The sequence below is a fragment of the Quercus robur genome, chromosome 5 (assembly GCF_932294415.1).
Source record: "Quercus robur chromosome 5, dhQueRobu3.1, whole genome shotgun sequence".
Classification (NCBI taxonomy): Eukaryota; Viridiplantae; Streptophyta; class Magnoliopsida; order Fagales; family Fagaceae; genus Quercus; species Quercus robur.
In genome coordinates, this window is record NC_065538.1 from 15940447 (window position 1) to 15963131 (window position 22685).

General features: G+C 36.7%; 1 long non-coding RNA gene across 1 annotated transcript; it reads left to right on the forward strand.

Moving 5' to 3' along the window:
- The first annotated feature begins 793 nt into the window (after positions 1 to 793).
- LOC126725263 (uncharacterized) lies at positions 794 to 21604 on the forward strand. Its single transcript, XR_007655384.1, has 5 exons — positions 794 to 1071; positions 11920 to 12043; positions 12648 to 12706; positions 19470 to 19524; positions 21350 to 21604. It is a non-coding gene; the product is annotated as an uncharacterized LOC126725263 (long non-coding RNA).
- Positions 21605 to 22685: the final 1081 nt, after the last annotated feature.

The window sequence follows — 22685 nt, forward strand, 5'->3', positions numbered from 1 at the left end:
GACTTAACATGTGAGTTGGGAACAGCTGAGCAAAACTTACTCACACCTAACTCTAGAAGCTGTGAAGCACTTGAATCATAAGAACATGAAACTCCTGAAATACAACAATACACCATGATCATTGTATGCAGAAAAGTATGAAATGCATATGAAACAGGCTTAAAGTGATCAAGCAAAGATGAAGTTAAGAACCAAATCTTGACTTGGTCAAACAAGTAATCACTACAAGGTAGTGATCACAGTGCTCATTCACACTTGGAATGACCACTTGAACATACAAGCAAACAAGAACAATGCAAGTTACTTGTATGCCCAACACTCAACCAATGCATAATACACTAAGTATATGCATCTAGGAACAATCCTACAAGGGCACAAGAGTGACAGTACTTAAAAGAAAATGCATGACATTTAGATAGAAGTATTGATTTAAACAAAGCATAAAAGGCTGCATAAAGCATGGTACATGCCAAAAAGCCTACAGATATGCATAAAAACATAACCCTAAAAGCTTACATAAGTAACATGGGTACAAAACACAATATATACTGAATAACATCAACAATATCTAATACCATATATAATAGCAGAAGCCTTTAAAGAGATGCTGCCACGTTAGGAAAAAAAGCCCCTTAAAATGCTGCCACGTTTAAATTAAATGGCGATAAATTACAATGTTTGGTAAGATTACAACACCGTTTAAAAGCAATAAAATATAACGTTTCACTACACTGTTTGAGAGCCCGTATAAAAAGGAAACTAACTGCTTAAAAAAAATTAAAAAAAGAAAGATTGCTACACGGAGAAAGCAGAAAGAGAGAGACAGAGTCTAAGAAAGATACACAATCTATCACAAAGAGAGACAGAGTTCGTACGGTGTTAAGAGAGAAATATCTAAGTTCCACCGTTATGGTCATTTTTTCCGCCGCCATCCGTTCCCTCGCCAAACTCAGAACACCGAAACCACAGGCGCACACAAGAATTGAGATTGAGGAAGAGAAATTTAAGTTTCATTAACTCAGTCGATCTGGCCATTTACCTGCCATCATCAGATCGCCGAAACTACCACCGGTAATTTTTTTCCCCTTTCTTATATCTGGGTATGAAATATGACTTAGTTTTTGGGTATTTTGGTTGGGTTGGTATAGATTTAGATATTTGCTTTCATGTTTTGGGATTTTTTGTTTCGGTTTGTAGATTTCAGAATAGCGTTGTTAATTTTCCTCTTTCAGATTCTCTCTCTATTGTGTAATTTACCATTTTCTGCCATCTTCAATTCGGCCCACTTTATTACTGTATGCATGTTCCGTTCCTAACCAACAGGCACGGGAAAAAAGAAAATCCAAAAGCGCAAACCAATTTTGCCTCTTCAGAAATTGAACAAACCTCTTCTCTTTAATCAACAACCAATCGCATCTCTTACAATCTAACCCATCTTAGCTTAGAATAGAAAAAAAGAGAGAGAGGTTATTACGCATTCTAGAACAGCCGCTAAAGACAAAGAAATCTCAGGGTCAGCGAGTTTTTTTGGTCCAGCATATAGAGAGAGAGAAATCTGAAGGACACTACCACTATCAGGCCAACCTCTTGCACCGTAAGACTAAAAAATTTCAATGATGGGGGTTATTCAACAATGAAATGGGCCACAATAGCTTTGAAAGTTCAAAAATGTGTACAAAACACCTTTGAACGTTTAGACCCCCAAATTACAACTTAACCAATTCAAGCAATATGTCAAACAACTAATGTGCGGAAACTTAACATATGCTATAATATGGAATTGCTAAAAACTATCTAAGCCAAAACAAAATATAATCCACAGCAGATAATAAAAAGGCAAAGATAGAGAGGAAGGAAGTTGCAAACACAAAGACAACACGCGATGTGTTATCGAAGAGGAAACCGAAGCCCTCGGCGTAAAACCTCTCCGCCGCCCTCCAAGCGGTAAACAATCCACTAGAAAATACAGTTGGGATACAAGGACAGCAATAGACCCTCCAAGCCTAATCTACCCAGTGCACCTAAGCCCTCCAAGTTTCTTGCTCCAACGAGGTTGCGCCGAACCTTTTTCTTTTCTAGCTTCCCGGATTCCGCTACTAGACCGTAGCATCAACCAATGAAGATTGGTTCCTTCCTAACTGCTTCCCAGAAATCCAAACAGCTGTCTCACAGTGATGATGATGGTGAGAACCAGGTTTGGTATAATGCCTCTCAAGGATTTGACAATGGAGAGGAAGAGAGTTGAGGAATTTGAAGAGACTCTAATGTATAGATTGTGGGTGAATCAATCTGGTTTTTCTTTAGGGTTTCTCTCTCAAAATTCTGTCTGGAAGCTCTCTCACAATCGTGGGTAAAAGGGGTATTTATACTGGAGTGGGAGAGGAATGTGAAACGTCAGGTTTTACAAAACAAGGGTGGCTCGCGGCTTGACCTCGCGGCTTGACTAAGTCGCGAGATCCAGTCGCGAGATAACCGTATGGCCAGTTGTCCTGTTTTGTCCTGTAGTGCTCCAGCTAGCATGACTGTTCATCTTCCAGCATGCTTGGCACGTGTGCTGCGTCTGGCGGCTTGCAGTCGCGAGTCACCCGCGATTCCCAGCCGCGAGTCTCTGTTTTCTTGCACACTCTTGAGCAATCTTCACTCTCTCTCACTCACTACCCTTACATCAAACCCACCTAAATACAGGGTTACTAAATGCTGAATTACAAGCAAATTTGGCACGGAATAAAGCCAATTAGATGGTTGTATAAATTCAACCTTACAATCTCCCCCTTTGGCTATTCCGTGACAAAACCCTAAAACAGACTCTAGACTTAACATGTGAGTTGGGAACAGTTGAACAAAACTCACTCACACTTAACTCTAGAAGCTGTGAAGCACTTGAATCATATGAACATAATACTCCTGAAACACAACAATACACCATGATCATTGTAAGCAGAAAATTATAAATGCATATGAAACAGGCAATATGTGATCAAGCAAAGATGGAGTTAAGAAACAAACCATGGCTTGATCAACCAAGTGAACACCACAAGGTAGTGATCACAGTGCTCATTCACACTTGGAATGAACACAAGGACATACAAGTTAACAGGCACAAGGCAAGACACTTGTATGTTCAACACTCAACCAATGCATAGTACACAAGGTATATGCATCTAGGAACAATCCTACAAGGGCACAAGAGTGACAGTACATAAACCAAAATGCAGGACATTTAGATTAAAGTACTGATTTCAACAAAGCATAAAGGCTGCAATAAGCAAGGTACATACCATAAAGCCTACAAACTATGCATAAAACATTAACCCTAAAAGCTTACAAAAGCACATGGGTACAAACAGAAAAACATCCTGAATAACAGTTTACAAAACACAATATATCAACTTAAAGTGAAAACTTAAACTGAAGAAGAATGTAAAGACACTCCCCCTTAGGTAATATCCTCCCCCTCTGATCATGCCTATCACTCCCCCTTTTTGTCATGGAATAGGCTATTCATCCTCTTCCAGCTTTCTCTGAATTTGATCCAATTGAGTTTGAAGAGAAGTAAACTTCATGTCCCATCGAGTGCTTTGATGGTGTAGAGAAGCTGTGAGTCCAGACATCTTTGTATTCAACTCGTGGACAGAGGATACAATGCGATCAAGTTTCTCATCTAGGGAGAGAGTGCTGAAATGAGAGCCACTGTGAGATGCAGAAGTTTCTGGTTTGGCTCTCTTCCGACTATGTCCAATGCTTGCATTGAATGTATGCATCTTGATTGGACTTGGTTTTGAGATAGGAGATTCATCTGCCGTTGGATAAATTCCCTTGAGCTTTAAGATCCGTGAAATGAGACTGCAGAAAGGAACGCATATCCGAGACTCAGTTCGAAGAACCGTTTTGCGCAGAACATGAAAGATATGAGCACAGATGTCTATTTCCACATCAGAGATTAGATCATGAAGAAACAAAGCACGTCCGAGGTTCATATACCCAGTGCTTGATAAAGGGTACAAATTGTGAAACATCACAATTGTAAGCACTCTCAGTTTTGGAGAAAGATAGGAAACACTGATGGATTTTCCATTGGGTGAGAACTCCAAGTCTTGACCAAGACTTTCTTTGAGAAGCTCATCATCAGGACAGAGATCATCATAAACCGGTGAATGTCGGAAAATTGGTCTGTTGATGTGAAGAATTTCTGCCAGATATGTAGGAGAGACAGAAAAGCTCTTTTTCCGAACCCAGCACTTAAGTTCATCTCCTTCCACAATTGCGTTAGCATAAAATTCTTTTACCAACTCTTCATATGCGTCATCCGGATCAGAGAGAAGGTAATTCCAATCCATGTGAGCAAACCATTTCGGAATGTCAGTGTCATGAAGTGAGGACTGATCCAAAGCTCTTTCTAGTAATGGTTTGGCAAGTAGAAAGAAATTCTCATAAGACTGATAGGCCGCATATGATCTGAACTTGTTGGGATCGAATCTCTTTGATGAAGAGCGAGTCCCTTGTGTTTGAGGTGGGTAATCATCAACATCAATTACTGGTTCCTTCCCTTTGGAACTACCTCCTTTCACAGCAGCTTTCTTGAATGGTGACATGACTGGTCTGCATTATGAACAAGGGAAATGGCAGAACACAATCCAACAGACTTTATTAGCAGTGGGTTAGTCGAAATTTAGGAACAATGAAGAAACCCTAATAGCTGGATGAAAATGGCCAGAAAATAGCAATGAGGGACACAAATAGCCCAAATTGAACTACACAGTAGAGGGAGTCCAAATAAAACCACATAATCAGCTGAAAAAGAACCCACATTCAACAACACATCAACAGGATACCACACAGGATCATATTGAAACACGACATCAACAGCAGATCAGACAAAAATAGCTAACTCTAGCTAAGCACATGATGAAGAACAAAACCAACAAACTAAAATAGCTCAAAACAGAAACAAAAGCTTCCATAAGCTAAGCATGGACAAAGAGTAATAGCTGAGCTAAAAACCCATCACAAAATCACAATCAAATGTGAATAATCCAGAGGGAAAATCATAACAACAAGTAGAATAGAGTTCAAGACAGAAAAACCATACCTGTTAGTCGATGATTTTGAGCTGAAAAGAGGCAAACAATGGAGATCGAAAATGGAGGCACGGTGTGAATGGGTAAGAGCAGATGAGAAAGACAATGAACAGTCACAAAGAGATCGAGGGAAAAACAAAAAGTTTAAAAACTGCCCCTGTATTTCCAAAACACGCGATTTTCGCGACTGAAATGAGTCGCCAAAAAGTCGCCAGATCAAGCCGCCAAAACACTCAAGGACAAAAATTTGAAAAATTTTCTAAGTGTTTTTTGTGACTGGAAGGTCTACCCGCGAGTGAGTTGCGAGCTGAGCCGCGAAAATCTCTGAGTAAACCGCGCGACTGGACCTTCCACTCGCGAACAAGTCGCCAAAAATGACCCGCGAAGACGCGACTGAGGCACGCGACTTGACATACCCGCGACTGAGCCGCCAAAACAGGGCAAAACTGGATTTTTGAAATTTTCAGATTTTTCAAACAAAATACTTTCCAAAAACACCTAAAACACTCAAAAATCTTTTTGTGCTTGAATTAACAAAGATCGAGCATGTGAAAACACATTTCATCAAGTACAATCACACAAATGAATATGGCATTTATTGAACATAAACTTGTGTGTTGTGTGTGGATATCAACAATGAGATAGTCCTTCGTCTAATGTGAAGCTTCAATGATCAATTCAACCAAGGCATACACAATTAGTACTAGATCATGTGACCCATCTCAATTATAGAAATATGTATATATGACCTCCCACACAACTTGATAACATAACTTAGAGCTTAACATTTGACTCCACTTTCAATAATAACATTTGATCTTTTTGATCATTTGAGGCAATCATTTCTCAATGTGAGAGTGATATATGACAATTCACTTTAAAGAACAAGCCTTTGGCTTTTTGAATAAACATTCATTTTAATATAAGGTCGCTTACCCTTTTTCCTAGTCAAATACTAGAATGTGCGACAGGCTTTTGCAGCTCAATATCTCTTTTCATTTGGAGATTTACATTTGGTGAGCTCTTTTTAGCAAAACAAAAATAAAGAGTGGGAAGATATATAGACACAAGTCTATGCATGTCTCAAGATCAACAAAACCATTCACTAATCATTCATGACAAGTTTGAAAATCTATTTACAACAATCACAAAGATTTCAAGATTTCTCCCACATAGATATGAGTGTAAAGAAACAAGCAATGCTCGAAAATGCATAAAGCCATTAGCACAAAGGTACAAGGCAAAACAAGTTTTGAGACAAAAACTCAACAATGTCAATCAAGCTTTTTGATTTTCTAATTTTTATGTGATTTTTGGAATTTTTGACAAAAAAGAAGAAAGTGATTGAACAAACAAAGAAAGAAACAACAGTATTCACAAATGGACAAACAAACAATAAACATGTTGCACAAAGAGCTAACAAAGAAGTGTGTGCCCCAACACAGACAAACTTAACATATTATAAATATGTGAAGCACACAACACACAAGAGAGTCAAGGAATTGTACCAACACCAATGGTCTTACGGAGTGATTCAAACCGTGGACCATCGAGAGGCTTGGTGAAGATGTCCGCCTTTTGATTGTTGGTGTGTATGAACTCAAGACACACAACTCTTTCCTCTACCAAATCTCGAATGAAATGGTAACGTATCTCTATGTGTTTAGATTTTGAATGCTGGACAGGATTCTTGGAAAGATTGATGGCACTGGTGTTGTCACAGAAGACACACATCGTTTCTTGAGGAATTCCATAGTCATGAAGTAATTTCTTCATCCAAAGAAGCTTAGTGCAGCAACTTCCAGCAGCGATGTATTCTGCTTCTGCAGTAGATAGAGACACTAAATTCTGCTTCTTGCTCATCCACGAGACAAGATTGTTACCAAGATAGAAACAGCCGCCTGAAGTGCTTTTCCGATCGTCTACACTGCCAGCCCAGTCAGCATCTGAATACCCAGCAAGACAAGCATTTGAGTCTTTTGAATACCACAAACCATAGTTTGCAGTACCATTCACATATCGAATGATTCGCTTAGCAACAGTCAGATGAGATTCCTTCGGATTAGCTTGGTACCTGGCATAAACGCCCACACTGAAAGCAATGTCCGGTCTACTAGCTGTAAGGTAGAGCAAACTCCCTATGATGCTCCTATACAATGTAGGACTTACTTCGACTCCAGACTAATCAACATTCAGTTTAGTGGATGAGCTCATGGGAGTGGAGGCATGTTTTTTGGAGTCTAGACCAAACTTCTTGACAATGTTTCTGGCATACTTCTCTTGAGATACAAATATGCCCTCCTTTTGTTGTTTGACTTGAAGACCCAAGAAAAATGTGAGTTCCCCCACCATACTCATCTCAAACTCCTTCTTCATCTCCTCAGAAAATTCAGTAGCACGATCTTCGATGGTTGCCCCAAACACTATATCATCAACATAGACTTGTGCCACAAGGAGATAATCTTCATCATTTTTGACAAACAGAGTTCGATCGGCATACCCTCTTTTGAAACCTCTATCTAGAAGATAATGTGTAAGACGATCGTACCATGCTCTAGGCGCTTGTTTTAAGCCATAAAGGGCTTTCTTCAATCTTAATACATGATCTGGAAAATGAGGATCCTCAAATCCTTTTGGTTGCTCAACAAATACTTCTTCATTTAGATATCCATTCAGGAATGCGCACTTTACATCCATTTGATAAAGTTTGAAATTCAAAGTGCACGCAATGGACATGAGGATACGAATGGATTCGAGTCTTGCCACCGGAGCGAAAGATTCATCAAAATCCACTCCTTCTACTTGAGTGTATCCTTGAGCTACTAACCGAGATTTGTTTTGAATTATCTCTCCATCTTCATCAGTTTTGTTTTTAAAAATCCATTTTGTGCCTATAACATGAACGTTCTCAGGCCTTGGAGCAAGTTCCCACACATCATTCCTCACAAACTGATTTAGCTCTTCATGCATTGACTCAACCCAATTCTCATCTTGAAGAGCCTCTTCAACCCTTTTTGGTTCAAACTGTGCAAGATAGCAGTGATATGTTACATGATTAGCCAGCAGAATGTTTCCTTTCCTGAGGCGAAGACCGTCATCAAGAGATCCTATGATGTTACTTTCCGGATGATTCTTGATAACTCTTGAAGATGGCCTTTTTGAAGTGGAAACTTCATCACTACGAGAGATAGGAGGATGAACTTCCGGAGGAGTAAGAGGGCTTGATGTTCTAGACATCGACCTCGTTTCCATTCTTGGGTTGATGGGAGTCGATTCTACTTCTGGTATAGGTTCTTCACCTTCTATATCCAAAGCTTCTACCTCAACATCGGGCTCTTTGGTGCTCGGCCCTTCTACATCATCAATCATTTCCACCTTAGATAAGGCATCATCAATCTTGACATTTATGGACTCCATCACAGTCTTTGTTCTCTTGTTAAACACTCTATACGCTCGACTTGTAGTAGAGTACCCAAGAAAAATACCCTCATCACTTCGCGCATCAAACTTCCCAAGATTCTCCCGATCATTTAGGATATAGCATTTACTTCCAAACACCCGGAAATACTTCACTTTAGGCTTCTTCCCATTCCATATCTCATAGGCAGTCTTCTTTGTACCAACTTGAAAGAAAATCCTATTGCCAATGTGACACGAGGTGTTGACAGCTTCTCCCCAAAATTTTTGAGGTATTTGCTTGTTAAGCAACATGACTCTTGCCATCTTCTAAATCACACGATTTTTTCTCTCTACCACTCCATTTTGTTATGGAGTTTTGGGAGCTGAAAATTCTCTTTTAATTCCACTCTTCTCACAGAAGGACTCGAATCTTGCATTCTCAAATTCCCTCCCATGATCACTTCTAATTTTGGCAATCGAAATCCCTTTTTCGTTTTGTAGTTTCTTGCACAGAACCTCCAACCTCTCACAAGCTTCTGATTTTTCTCTAAGGAATTCAACCCAAGTGTATCTTGAGTAGTCGTCCACAATGACCATAATGTATCTCTTCCCCCCTAGGCTTTCAGTTCTGGTAGGCCCCATTAGATCAACATGAAGTAACTCCAAGCACCGAGAAGTGGCAATCACATTCACCTTGTGATGACTTGCCTTAGTTTGCTTCCCCAATTGACACGCACCACAAACGGTCTTCTTCACTTTTCCAAACTTAGGAAGTCCCTCGACTGCGTCAAGTTTGGAGACTTTTGCTACTTGTTTGAAGTTGGCATGCCCAAATCTGTGATGCCACAGCTCCAACATATCCACACGAGCACTTCTACACGATATTGGTGCCGTGGGAACTATTCCATAACAGTTATCTGTAGTCCGATTTCCCTCCAAAACCTGAATCCCCTCTTCATTGATGATCAAGCATCCCTTCTTAGAGAATTGTACCAGGAAATCATCATCACAAATTTGAGTGATGCTCAGCAAATTCGCCTTCAGCCCTTTTATGTACAGCACATCTTTCAACAGCGGCAGACCAGGTATCTCAATGGTTCCTTTGCCTAGGACTTGAGCATGACTTCCATCACCAAAGGTCACATAGTCACCAACCTTTTCTTTGAGTGTCTTAAACAGTGACTTATCCCCTGTCATATGGCGAGAACACCCACTGTCAAGATACCACAAACACACATTAAACACCTTCAATGAGGTATGCACAAATAGGTTCACATGTGACAAACATTCCTGACCTTAAAACACAAACTCATCATTAGTTTTCATACTTCTTTCAGATTGATTTTTCATTTTCAGATTCTCAATCATCTCACACAACATTCTATTCTTTCTTTTATATTTCTTAATCAATGATTTAGATTCAGATATGCTACTGTGTAAGACATGATTCTGATTTTCAAGATATTCCAGCATGTGAACAAATACTTTAGCATGTTTCTTAGTTTTTAACAACTCTACGAGATCATTAGAAAAACACCTTTCAGACATATGCATAGAGTCATTTTCACAAACACTTAAGCTACAATTCAGCATGGTATTTTCCATAACAACAACCACAACACAGGGGTCTAGGATCACACTTAGGTAATAAAACCACAACAAGTGTACCCACTCTGATACCAATTGAAAGTTCAAAAACGTGTACAAAACACCTTTGAACGTTTAGACCCCCAAATTACAACTTAACCAATTCAAGCAATATGTCAAACAATTAATGTTCGGAAACTTAACATATGCTATAATATGGAATTGGTAAAAACTATCTAAGCCAAAACAAAATATAATCCACAGCAGATAATAAAAAGGCAAAGATAGAGAGGAAGGAAGATGCAAACACAAAGACAACACGCGATGTGTTATCGAAGAGGAAACCGAAGCCCTCGGCGTAAAACCTCTCCGCCGACCTCCAAGCGGTAAACAATCCACTAGAAAATACAGTTGGGATACAAGGACAGCAATAGACCCTCCAAGCCTAATCTACCCAGTGCACCTAAGCCCTCCAAGCTTCTTGCTCCAACGAGGTTGCGTCGAACCTTTTTCTTTTCTAACTTCCCGGATTCCGCTACTAGACCGTAGCATCAACCAATGAAGATTGGTTCCTTCCTAACTGCTTCCCAGAAATCCAAACAGCTGTCTCACAGTGATGATGATGGTGAGAACCAGGTTTGGTATAATGCCTCTCAAGGATTTGACAATGGAGAGGAAGAGAGTTGAGGAATTTGAAGAGACTCTAATGTATAGATTGTGGGTGAATCAATCTAGTTTTTCTTTAAGGTTTCTCTCTCAAAATTCTCTCTGGAAGCTCTCACACAATCGTGGGTAAAAGGGGTATTTATACTGGAGTGGGAGAGGAATGTGAAACGTCAGGTTTTACAAAACAGGGGTGGCTCGCGGCTTGACCTCGCGGCTTGACTAAGTCGCGAGATCCAGTCGCAAGATAACCGTATGGCCAGTTGTCCTGTTTTGTCCTGTAGTGCTCCAGCTAGCATGACTGTTCATCTTCCAGCATGCTTGGCACGTGTGCTGCGTCTGGCGGCTTGCAGCCGCGAGTCACCCGCGATTCCCAGCCGCGAGTCTCTGTTTTCTTGCACACTCTTGAGCAATCTTCACTCTCTCTCACTCACTACCCTTACATCAAACCCACCTAAATACAGGGTTACTAAATGCTGAATTACAAGCAAATTTAGCACGGAATAAAGCCAATTAGATGGTTGAATAAATTCAACCTTACAAGCTTTTATTGGTAAGCTAATATAATCTTGGAATCCTACAATATATGTTTCGTTGCTTTCTGCTGTGTCTATGGTGTTACTAAATGGGACCTGATATGAATTTTTGGGTTTCTTTGAATGCAGATGAAAATTTGCATTGTTCTATATATGTTATTTTGATATTCTATATATTTTTTTTTTTGCATTCCACATGTTCAATGAAATCCCTTTTAGACTTAATTAGTGATGATTGGATTCAATTTTTCCTGCCCTCATACCATGATAAATCTAAATGATTTATTCATTTATGAACAATGAATTTGAACTAAAAATTTCGAGGATGAAGTTTGGAAGATATCAACATGGTGGAAAAAATGAATTATGAAACAAATGTGAGGCAATTGGTAGTATTACATAGCATGTACATATTTTTTTTCATGGCTATGTAATTGATTGGGAGGCTCTTAAACACTACTCCACAGCCCCACTACCAAATACACATCTATATCCTGGAATCCATGGGCCCTAACTTTGATAATGACCCATGTAAAATTTGGATGACAAAGAAAAGAATTTGAGTGAATGGAATTATTGATATTTAAACTTTAGCACAAAATCAGAGTAAAAGAATGCTATTAGTCTTATTTTATTGGTTCCTTCTTGATGAGAAGCAAATGTAGAAGCCACAGAAACAGTTTCATTCTTGGTCTACACCATTGAGAGATCAGCAAAATCTTAAGCAACTTGGAGTCAACAAGCCTACAGCTCTTGCTTTTATGCTCTTTGCTTTCATGTGTAAGTTTCAAGTTCTACTTTTTTTGCTTTCTAGGTTTTTTTAGTAGATTTGGTTTAGTTTTAGCTTAATTGCCTGTTTGGTTTTATTTGTATAATTGTTTAGGTATGTGTTAATGAAGATTTTATTTATTTATTTTATTTTATTTTATTTTATTCTTTATAAGTTATTGAGTTTATCAAATCTGAAAAAGCACAGAGCTTAGGAAAACAAAAAGAGAAAGCTATTTATTCAAAAAAATTCTCTTAGTATTGGGTGTTCGCATTTGGACCCACAATAAGTATATTAGCCAATGGCCAAATCACTAACACACTAGCACTAGACTAGGTGTAGAACAGCAATCTGTGAATAGTGCTACAACATAGCAACAAAGAACCACAATGATCGACTAGCAGTATGGTTTTAGAATCAATTCCCGTCTTATGAACTAATAAATGTCTTATGGACTTGCATATTATTGCTGTCATGAATTTTTTTGTTACCAAATGTGGTCTAAATTTGCTGAATTTTATGATTAGTTACAATTGTTTTCTTATTAGCTTGCTATACTTTTTGCACAAATTCTTTTATTTATGGATATGCTTATTTACCTATGTTGATTTCAAGGGAGGGTGGCACTGACAAATTGTTACTTTCTAATTGGAAGAGTTAAGAGTTCCAATATGGTCAGTATATTTTGTTTTAGTATGTCTAATCTTTTTAGAATATTTGAAAATGAACCAAATGCTAAAATCTTAAATTGGGTTTCATGACTTAGTTTTGGGTATTTTGGTTGGGTTTTAGTTTTTTGGGTTAGATTTGTATTTTGGTTTGGGTTTCTATATTAAAGCCAGAATTTTTTCCTTTCCTTCGATTTGAATATAACTAAGATTTATGACTTAGTTTTGGGTATTTTGGTTAGGTTTTAGGTTTTTGGGATAGATTTGTGTTTTGGGTTTTTGGGTTTCTGTATCAAAGCTTTGTCTTTTTAGTTTATATTCTCTATTTGTCTTTTAATGTCATGAATGATGATGATGCCAAAATCGTCAGTTGGATCACTCGTTCAATCGAGAGCATTAGACAATCTTGTAGGACCTGCAAGATAAAAGAGAGATAGATTGAAGAGACCACCGGGTTGTGCCCGGTGGGGGAGCCTCCGATGCTTAAGTTAGTATTAGCTCATATATTTTGTATATAGATAGTGTTTTGTAGTATTTTGTAGTAGTTTTTGACATACCTTAGCTAGTGAGACCGATTGTCCCTTTTATAGGTGACTTAGGTAGTTGTTGTACATAAATTAGGGTGATTATTACCTTGATTGTAACGTTTTTTGTCTTGATGAGAGTTTAAGACCTTTGATGGTCGTTATTGAATGTGTTGAGCAGTTATCTTTGACGGTCTACTAATGATGCAAGGTCGTCCATTAATATGGACGACCTTAATGATTTTTCTGGACTCATCAGTTGCCCCCCATTCCCAAGTCTGATTTTGCTTTATGCTGGTCAGGCGTAGGGAATATTCTTGACTTGTTTAGATTCTGGCTTCTTTATCTTCAACTATTTTCTTCTTCAAGAATGGTATTATTTTTGCGATGACTTTTTAGTATATGTCGTTTGAGGGATCATAGCTTGATCTTGAAAGTGAGCTAATTTCTTTGGACGATCATTTTTTATCATTGCTGAATAGCAAGCTAATTTCTTTGGACGACCATTTTTGATCACTTCGATGCTTCTTCTTTCATTCATTTTCTGGTTGTCACGTTTGTGTGAGAATCCTTGTCTGCTTACACTCATCTAAGGGAATTTTAGTCACTTAGCCACTTTTAGGTGACTTACATCCAGTTACGGAACTTCGCCATTTAGACTTCGTTAGTGATTTGCATCGGTCTAGCGGAATCTTGTCCTTTTTTTTTTTTTTGGTGACTTACATCTATTTAAGGAATCTTGTCACTTAGGCTTTGTCAATGATTTACATCCGTCTTGGCGGAATCTTATCACTTAGCCATCTTTTGATGACTTACATCCGTTTAAGGAATCTTGTCACTTAGGCTTCGTCAGTGATTTACATCCGTCTTGGCAGAATCTTATCACTTAGCCATCTTTTGATGACTTACATCCATTTAAGGAATCTTGTCACTTAGGCTTCGTCAGTGATTTACATCCGTCTTGGCAGAATCTTATCACTTAGCCATCTTTTGGTGACTTACATCCATTTAAGGAATCTTGTCACTTAGGCTTCGTCAGTGATTTACATCCGTCTTGGCGGAATCTTATCACTTAGCCACTTTTTGGTGACTTACATCCATTTAAGGAATCTTGTCACTTAGAATTCGTCAGTGATTTACATCCGTCTTGGCGGAATCTTATCACTTAACCATTTTTTGGTGACTTACATCCATTTAAGGAATCTTGTCACTTATTGCTGGAAAGATTCCTTGATGCTATGTCGTTTTGGACCTTCTTGAGGTCATGTTGATATATGCATTAAGTAGCACATGCACTTGCCAAGACTTGGTTAAACAAGAATTTTAGAACAATTCATATATAAATAATAAGTTACCAATAGCCTAGGTGGACCTTTTTCTTATTTCCTTGTCGTTCTAGAGTTTTACCTCTTTCGTGATCTGTCTAGTAATGCATATATTTTTGCATGAAACCTTACTAGGTGTAAATTTTTATAGACAAATATAAAAGATAGAGAGATAAATGTGTTACCTTAAATGACGATACTATTTTGTCACATACCTCGATCTTTTTATTGTTGGGATCTTCTTGACAAGCTCTTCCCTTTTTAAGATGACGAGCTCTTCCCTTTTCAATTTTTTTTTTTTTTTTTTTTTTTTTTTAGCTCAACATGATATTTCATGTCTAAGGCCTAGATTTCTTTTGCTTCAATTTTTTGAAGGCATAAAAACTAGGCCACGTTTTTGCCCCCGCTCAAACGTGAAAAATACAATTCTCGTTTGTTGACGACTAGGGAATGGTCTTTCACTATTGGAACCTCTCTTCTTCTTTTTTTTGGCATGCTTTGATGACTATGGTCATTGCCATTTGTAATAGTAATTTCCTCTTCCTTCTTCTTTAATTGTACACTTAAGTCACTTCAATAATGCTAGCTGCATGACAATGTACAAATATGCAATTGCATGCTATACAAGATGAAGTGTATTCTATATGAATCATAGAGAAGTATAAGAATTGAAGCTATTTGACTATATGCTTCTTTAAACTAGTCTTTGTTAGGTGCTTGCACCATATATGATTTTTAAAGCAATTTAAGAAGATTTTGGTGAGTTGATGGAGATAGCGGAAGTTTATTGAGACTTAAATTCATGAGCATATTATGAACATGATCATCTAGCATTTTAAGTGTAGGAAACTTAATTGAACTTCTCAGATTCATGACGAAGAAACATATGCAACTAAAAATATAGTCATATTGATTGTGATAATTGTAACAATTTTATAGCAATATTTTCAACATGTTCTACATAAACATTTGTAATAATCATGCAAGTTAGATATTTATTTAGTTTCAATAAAATGATCTCTTGGATAAAAAAGAAAGAAAGAAATGAGTTACCTCAATAGAAGACCTTAAATCTCAATACTATTTTGTACATACCTTGGTCTTTTCATTGTTGTAGTATTCTTGACGAACTCTTCGTCATTGAACTCTTACTTATAGAGCTCTTCTTTGTTGGATTTGTACAACCCATAATTTACAGGAGTTAAACTCGGCATTTGTGATATAGATGGAATTTTCACAACTTTTAGCTATATCTCTATTTTCTTTTTAAGGGTTTCTCTTCATCAAATTATGACATCCCCTTAGAAAATTTGGAACATTTGTTTTTTGCATATCTTAAGCTAGTAATCTAGCAAATCTCTTATAGATTTACATATTATACAAAATTTTGGGTGAATTGATATAGCTTATGTCCAAACAATATCATTTCATGTAAGAGTATAGAAACTTAGTGAGAATTAAATCCACACTTAATGCCATGCAATTGAATAAAATTGTCTTATTTTATGTATGAAGCACATGCTCTATAGGCAATTCAACCATTTCCACTTTTTCTTGGTTTTGGCGATAGTAGAATAATAAAAGAAATGGATGGGCTTAAGATCTAGAGATCAAAAGTTTAAAATAGATCACACTAGTTAGAGCAGATATTACTAGTCAAGCCTTTTAACTTTAGCAAGAAAGTATCTAGCCTTTTGTGTACATGTTTGTACTAATCTTGTAATTTAGCAATTTGCCTTTCCAACAATTGTTTTCATAACTATTACCCTATTCTCATGCAACTAAATAACACTTGGCAAAGTGTTTAAACTTTTTAAAGAGTGTTGGAATTCGGTGTGTCTAATGACATTTGCCATTATGATAAACAGTCATCATATTTATCATAGTAAACAGTTATGATCTTATTTTAAATTTATAGCTTGGTTTTTATTTGGCAATAATGATATTTGTCATTATGCCTAAAACTTGACTTCAAACGTTGTTGCAAATACTTAGAGAGCTAAAAGTAAAAGAAAATTTTAAATCTGACCTTAAGGCCCAAGAACTGGGCACCATTGTTGATGTATTTGGTCCAGCTATTTGAAGATGTAGATATATCCAAAAGGTTTGCCCCCGTTCAAACATGAAAGGTACATTCGCTGGTAAGAAAACCTCTATGACATTCTCAACAGTTGTGCCTACACCATGACCTTTTTCTACAGGATGATTTTGCTTATGTCGAGCCTTTGGTTGATCCATTTTGTCAAGCTTTACTAGGCTAATTTTGCTCCAAAAAATACTAACAAATTAATAATCTCGATTGTTCTCAAATGATGAGCTTAATATAGAGTACATGTCATTCTATTTAATAGAATCACATGGAAATAATTTGATACTATTTAGTATTTAGAGACAATAAGCTCTGCTTGTATATCATATATGTGAGTAAGTACTTACTCTGGTGATGTCACTAGTGCAAGCATAAAATAATAAAAAAAACATTGTACCTGTATAGCCGCTTTTATTGAATCATACATGTGGATTGTGACACCGTGAGAGTCCCACATTTTTCCCTTTGAATGCTCGAAGCATGATTAGGTATAGATGGAACCATTTAAATTCTCCATTCTCAAAGTCAAAGCAACATATATTTATACATGGAAAAATTTGAATAGTAAATTTTGTTCATTCTATTGTGGAACATTTTAAGATACAAAATTTCATAATATTTTGAAAATGATTTATGCTTAACCAATGCGGTAATTTTGTAAGGATTGAATTTTATAATTCTCTGGGTCTTTCAACTTCAGTCCCACCTTGCATTCACTTTGAAAATTATTTTGTGTGCAAGGCCAAATACATCATTCATGCATTTTATTCCTAAAGGTTTCTTTTTAAATCTTTTCGGAATTGTTCCTTAAAAAGCATAGTTTCATTAACCAACTGACGGACTAATAACTCATGCACAACCGACTGTAGAGCATTCTAACCATGTTATGCATTTTCTACTATACTTTCACCACCAATAAATGCATATATAAGTTTGGGGGATGGCCTTATTTTGTGGCTTTATCACCCGTGAATATCAACTAAGATATTATCAGGGTACCATTTATTTTTCTTCTTTAGTGTACCATTAATCTAATACCATAAAGGGACACAAACATTCTATTTTTGTTTTAGTTATAGCAGGAGCCATTATTAGGATGTCAATTACGCCACAATATACGTAAAAACAATTAATTGAAATTGTTTCCTAGCCTTACCATTCACGGTTCAAGGCATTTTCATATATAGCATAGTTTGTAACATATTCAAAATTTAAAATACAATTCGGCCTTACCACATCTATACACAATCAGATATGCTTCTCCATGCAATTCGACCTTGACTCTTCTATACAAATAAGATATGTTTCTCCCTTATCACTTAGATACAAAATTAAATACAATTCCGTCTTATTCTAATCCTATCTCAACACAATCCAAGATTTGTATTTTGAATACTACAGCTGTGATACTTAACACTAGCTGCGAATGACTTTAGCTGCTATCCTTAACAATATATAATTATATTTGGCTTTAATGGCAAGGACCTCAAAGAGACCGGTTTGACTGTGCAGTTTATAACAGTCAAGGTATTCATTACCTTTCCTTTTTTTTTTTAATGCCTATATTTAAGATCACAATTTTGGTAAGGTAATTATGTTCTATTGAAGTTTGGTTCCACCTTTCATGCAAACTAAAAACAATGGGGAGCCGGTGAAACTAAGAAAAGGAAAGTTCTCCTATAGTAATTTCATCATAGTTGACTTGGGTGGCTGAAAATTAAATGACCACCTACAATCACTTCTTTTTATTTTTTAACAAAAGGATATCTAGTAGAATAAAATCCTTTGTTATATTTCTAAAGTTTTAGACGAGGTTATCATTTCGTTTTGAGACTTCTAGTATTCTAGATCTTTTAACAAGATGATGTAAGACCATATAACAAGATGAGAAACAACACATCTTACCTTAAGGCCTAGGAGCTCGGCCATTCCTGCGAGGTCTACCAAAGTCGCTCAATTTCTGTGGTTGTCGTGTGTACTGTGTCATGCCTAGAAGGTCACAGGTTGTGAAGTTCTTACGTCACTGTCAACCAACCCAATCATGTCTTGTGGCTAGGAATCACACTTTCATTGGTAACGGCATCATTGGAGGTGTCTTTCCACCAGACCCTCAAGCTAGAGGCCAACAGATTTGAGACCTTGGATCTAGGCTCTCTCATCATCGTCTATTCATTTGGCTGACAATTCGTGTTTTAAAGACGATGGTGCCTTGGTAATATCTCTTTATCTTTCCCATCTTGACCCAATTTTAGATGACTGGATATGGGCAGAGTAAAGAGATGATCATTGAGTCTCATCCCATGAGGTACTCTAGATTGAATCGAGTGAACCCTTTGTTACAGGAAGAGATAGATGACTAATCGCCCTCCCCACAGACGGCGCCAAACTGATGATGCCAAAATCGTCAGTTGGATCACTCGTTCAATCGAGAGCATTAGACAATCTTGTAGGACCTGCAAGATAAAAGAGAGATAGATTGAAGAGACCACCGGGTTGTGCCCGGTGGGGGAGCCTCCGATGCTTAAGTTAGTATTAGCTCATATATTTTGTATATAGATAGTGTTTTGTAGTATTTTGTAGTAGTTTTTGACATACCTTAGCTAGTGAGACCGATTGTCCCTTTTATAGGTGACTTAGGTAGTTGTTGTACATAAATTAGGGTGATTATTACCTTGATTGTAACGTTTTTTGTCTTGATGAGAGTTTAAGACCTTTGATGGTCGTTATTGAATGTGTTGAGCAGTTATCTTTGACGGTCTACTAATGATGCAAGGTCGTCCATTAATATGGACGACCTTAATGATTTTTCTGGACTCATCAAATGATTTCAGGAATATAGGTCTAACGCAGAAGATTAACCTCAAGTCGAACAGTGGACCTGTCAAGGTAAAAAAGAACCTTTGTTTGGGTTTTTTTAATGCTATAGTTAATTATTTATTTATTTGTTTTAAGAATTCCGTAAGAAACTTTTATTGAAAAAAACACATAAGCTCCGGCACCTTCAAGAAAGAATAGCAACAAAAGCCTCCAAAACAAATGTATTTACAAAAACTTAACAATACTACTAACTCATCTAACAAATTATGTGCCTAGAATTTGGTGATAATTTGTTAATCCAGTTACAGATTTTAATAAATACAAATTGATCCCTCCAATCTCGGATTGCAGCCTGATACATAATCTCTTCATGCTATAAAATAAGCTGTCGCGTATCACCTGCGATTTTTTTTTTTTTATACTGTTTGTTCAATAATGTGTATGTGTTTTTCTTTCTACTATGCATTTTAAATTTTATACTTATGTGGGAAAGGGTCAAAAAGAAAGAAAGAAAAATTTAGGAATAGGGAGGACATGGTATGTGTAGAGTGTCTCAAGTGAATTTGGAGAACTATGTTGAATCATTCATACACTAAGAAGTTTCTTCCTGCCTAAAATTTTATTTAAAAAAAAAAAAAAAAAAAAAAAACTATGAAATTGATGTAGAAATAATAGTCTATCTGAAGTGAAGGAAATTTCTATAGTTAGTGAAAATAAGGAATTTTAGCACCAATCATGTTCTCTAATGTATAAGTCTAACTAATTGATGTGTTTAAATTTGTTCAAAATGAGATTTTAGATGCAATTCCTCCAGCATGTATGTGCTTCAACTTTGGACAGATTTTGTAAAAATTTCTGAAGAACTATTTGAATTACAACTTGTCAAAAAAATAAAACTGCTTGAATTACAAGAATTATGTGCTTTTAATTATTAATAAAAATTTGATTGACACTATAGTGCTTATGACCATTACACACTTGAAACTTCCATGGTGGAAATTTGGTGGCTGGGATTGTAAGATGCATTCTTAGAATTCGGACTACAAAAGATGCAAAGTGTAACTTGGAAGGGGAAAAAATATGTATTTATTTATTTTTTCCAATTTTGTTTAGGTTCTTTGTTCTTTTATGGCTTTTAGGGATTTAATTTAGATGCTGCTTGTGTATTAAAAGTTGCAATTATTAACTATGTTCGATGCATTTTTATCTATTTAAGAATAGAACATCAATCTTAGGCATCTACATTCCAATTTGGATTTTCCTAGCAAAGGTGTAAGTGATTCTATTGCTTAGTGCTAAGTGTTAGCTATAAAAGATCTTATAATACTTTTAAGTACATCCGAATTCCTTTCAACTATCAACTATGCTTTCTCTTATCAATTAGTTACTCTATCAAAGTCATTTAGATTCAAACCATCAAATTTAGAGAATTTAAGGTGGTTTTTTTTTTTTTCTTTTTTCCATAAAGGTTTGATTTTGGTTTTTCCACATTTAAAATTTTCTTCTTAAAGTGTTTCTACTAATAGAAATTAAAATATTGTTTCTTTGTATCTATATGTTGGAATTTTAATTAATATTATTGAATATGCTCTCCTTAGTTTTCGTGATTGTCATAGATCAATAGAAATAGTTTGAATGGATTATGAATATAGGTGCACTTCTACTATTGAAAGAATTTTTTGGAACGTGGGGCTCAAAAGGTTGTATTAGTTTCTATCTTTTCAAAGGTTACGTTTAAATAGGTCTTCATTATGCTATTTCCTCGAGTAGGACAACAATCACCTTTTACCACACCAAAGAATCCAGTTTGTTCCTATTGTGTATACCTTTGGAGTTGGCATGTTCAAGATGGACTACATTTGTGGGGGTTCATATGTGCTATAAGTTTTTGCAGGTGACTGGTGATGTTTCAATTCATCCGAGTGAAATAGAGCTGGCACTTTAGTGCATCATGGCCAAAATATGGCTAATCTAACTAAATTGTTTTTTGGTTAAAGAGATCTTAGACTTAATTTTCTGCTATTGGGGAATTTTGAACTTTTGGCATTGTTATTGAACCTGACTCTATATTACACAATTGTCATTTTTGTTTTTTTGAAGTGATTGACATTAACAAGCCTTTATTAAAAATATTAACTGTTGTACATCATGCTGAGTGCCTTAAATATTGTTAGAAGCTTTTGGAACTTCAGAAAAAGATGGGAACATGTTTATAGGCTTTAATATTTTCACCCAATATACGGTCAAGATTGTAAAAAGTATACTTACAAGTAGAACAAATGATGGATGTACTGCATTACCCAAATGAATTTCAATGAATTTTATTGTATTGTTATGTTAAATTGATGGTATTTTAAATATGTTAAATGTTCCCACACATTGTGCGGGTTAAATGCTAGTATATATAAAGAGTAAACCAAGTTTATAAGTTATGAGTTAGAAACAAACATACACTAAAGCCACAGTGTATCAAACCCATAGCAACAATAAAATATCCAAAAATATAAACAAAGATAACAATATAACAAGATGGACACTGTCTGTTTTTGACTGCTCCCCCTCAACATATTACTCCCCCTTAAGAGCTGCTTCTCTGCTTCTCAACATATGTCTCTCCCGTTTTGACCGGAATGGCCAAAGGGTCACTGTCCATGCTGGGTGGTGAAGCTGTCAAGTTTTGCAGACAAAATATCAATCTGGTCCTGCATGGCTACTATCCTCTCAGAGTGCTCGGTCTGGACTCCTCTGATCCCATCAAGTCGTTCCAGAATGATTTGAAATGCATCTGGAGGTGTATCTGAAGAAGTTGATGCTTTAGTCCTTTTGCCACTCCTCCTGGGTGTTGAGGTTGATGCCTGCCCTGCTGCCTCTGCCTTAGTCTCCATTGGGACACCCTCTCCTTCAACACCTTCATCTTCTTCACCTGGAAGCCGAACACTTATCCTTTTGAAGGTTAGCTTGTTAATTGCAGAAGGTGTGAACATGGGACTGGTGTCTCGAGGGATTGGAACACCCTTCTTTCTAAAGATCCTCATGAGCAAACTAGAGAAGATCAGTTTGGGCCTAGAAGTGGATCTAGTCTCATCCACAATAGTGTCAAATATGTGGGAACTGATGTCAATGAATGTCTTTTCCTTGAGGTCCATCAGAGAAATTGCTCTTGCACTGTTGATTGTAGTCAACTTCCTTATGGGATATAGGTTAAACATTATGATTATAGTGAGACACCT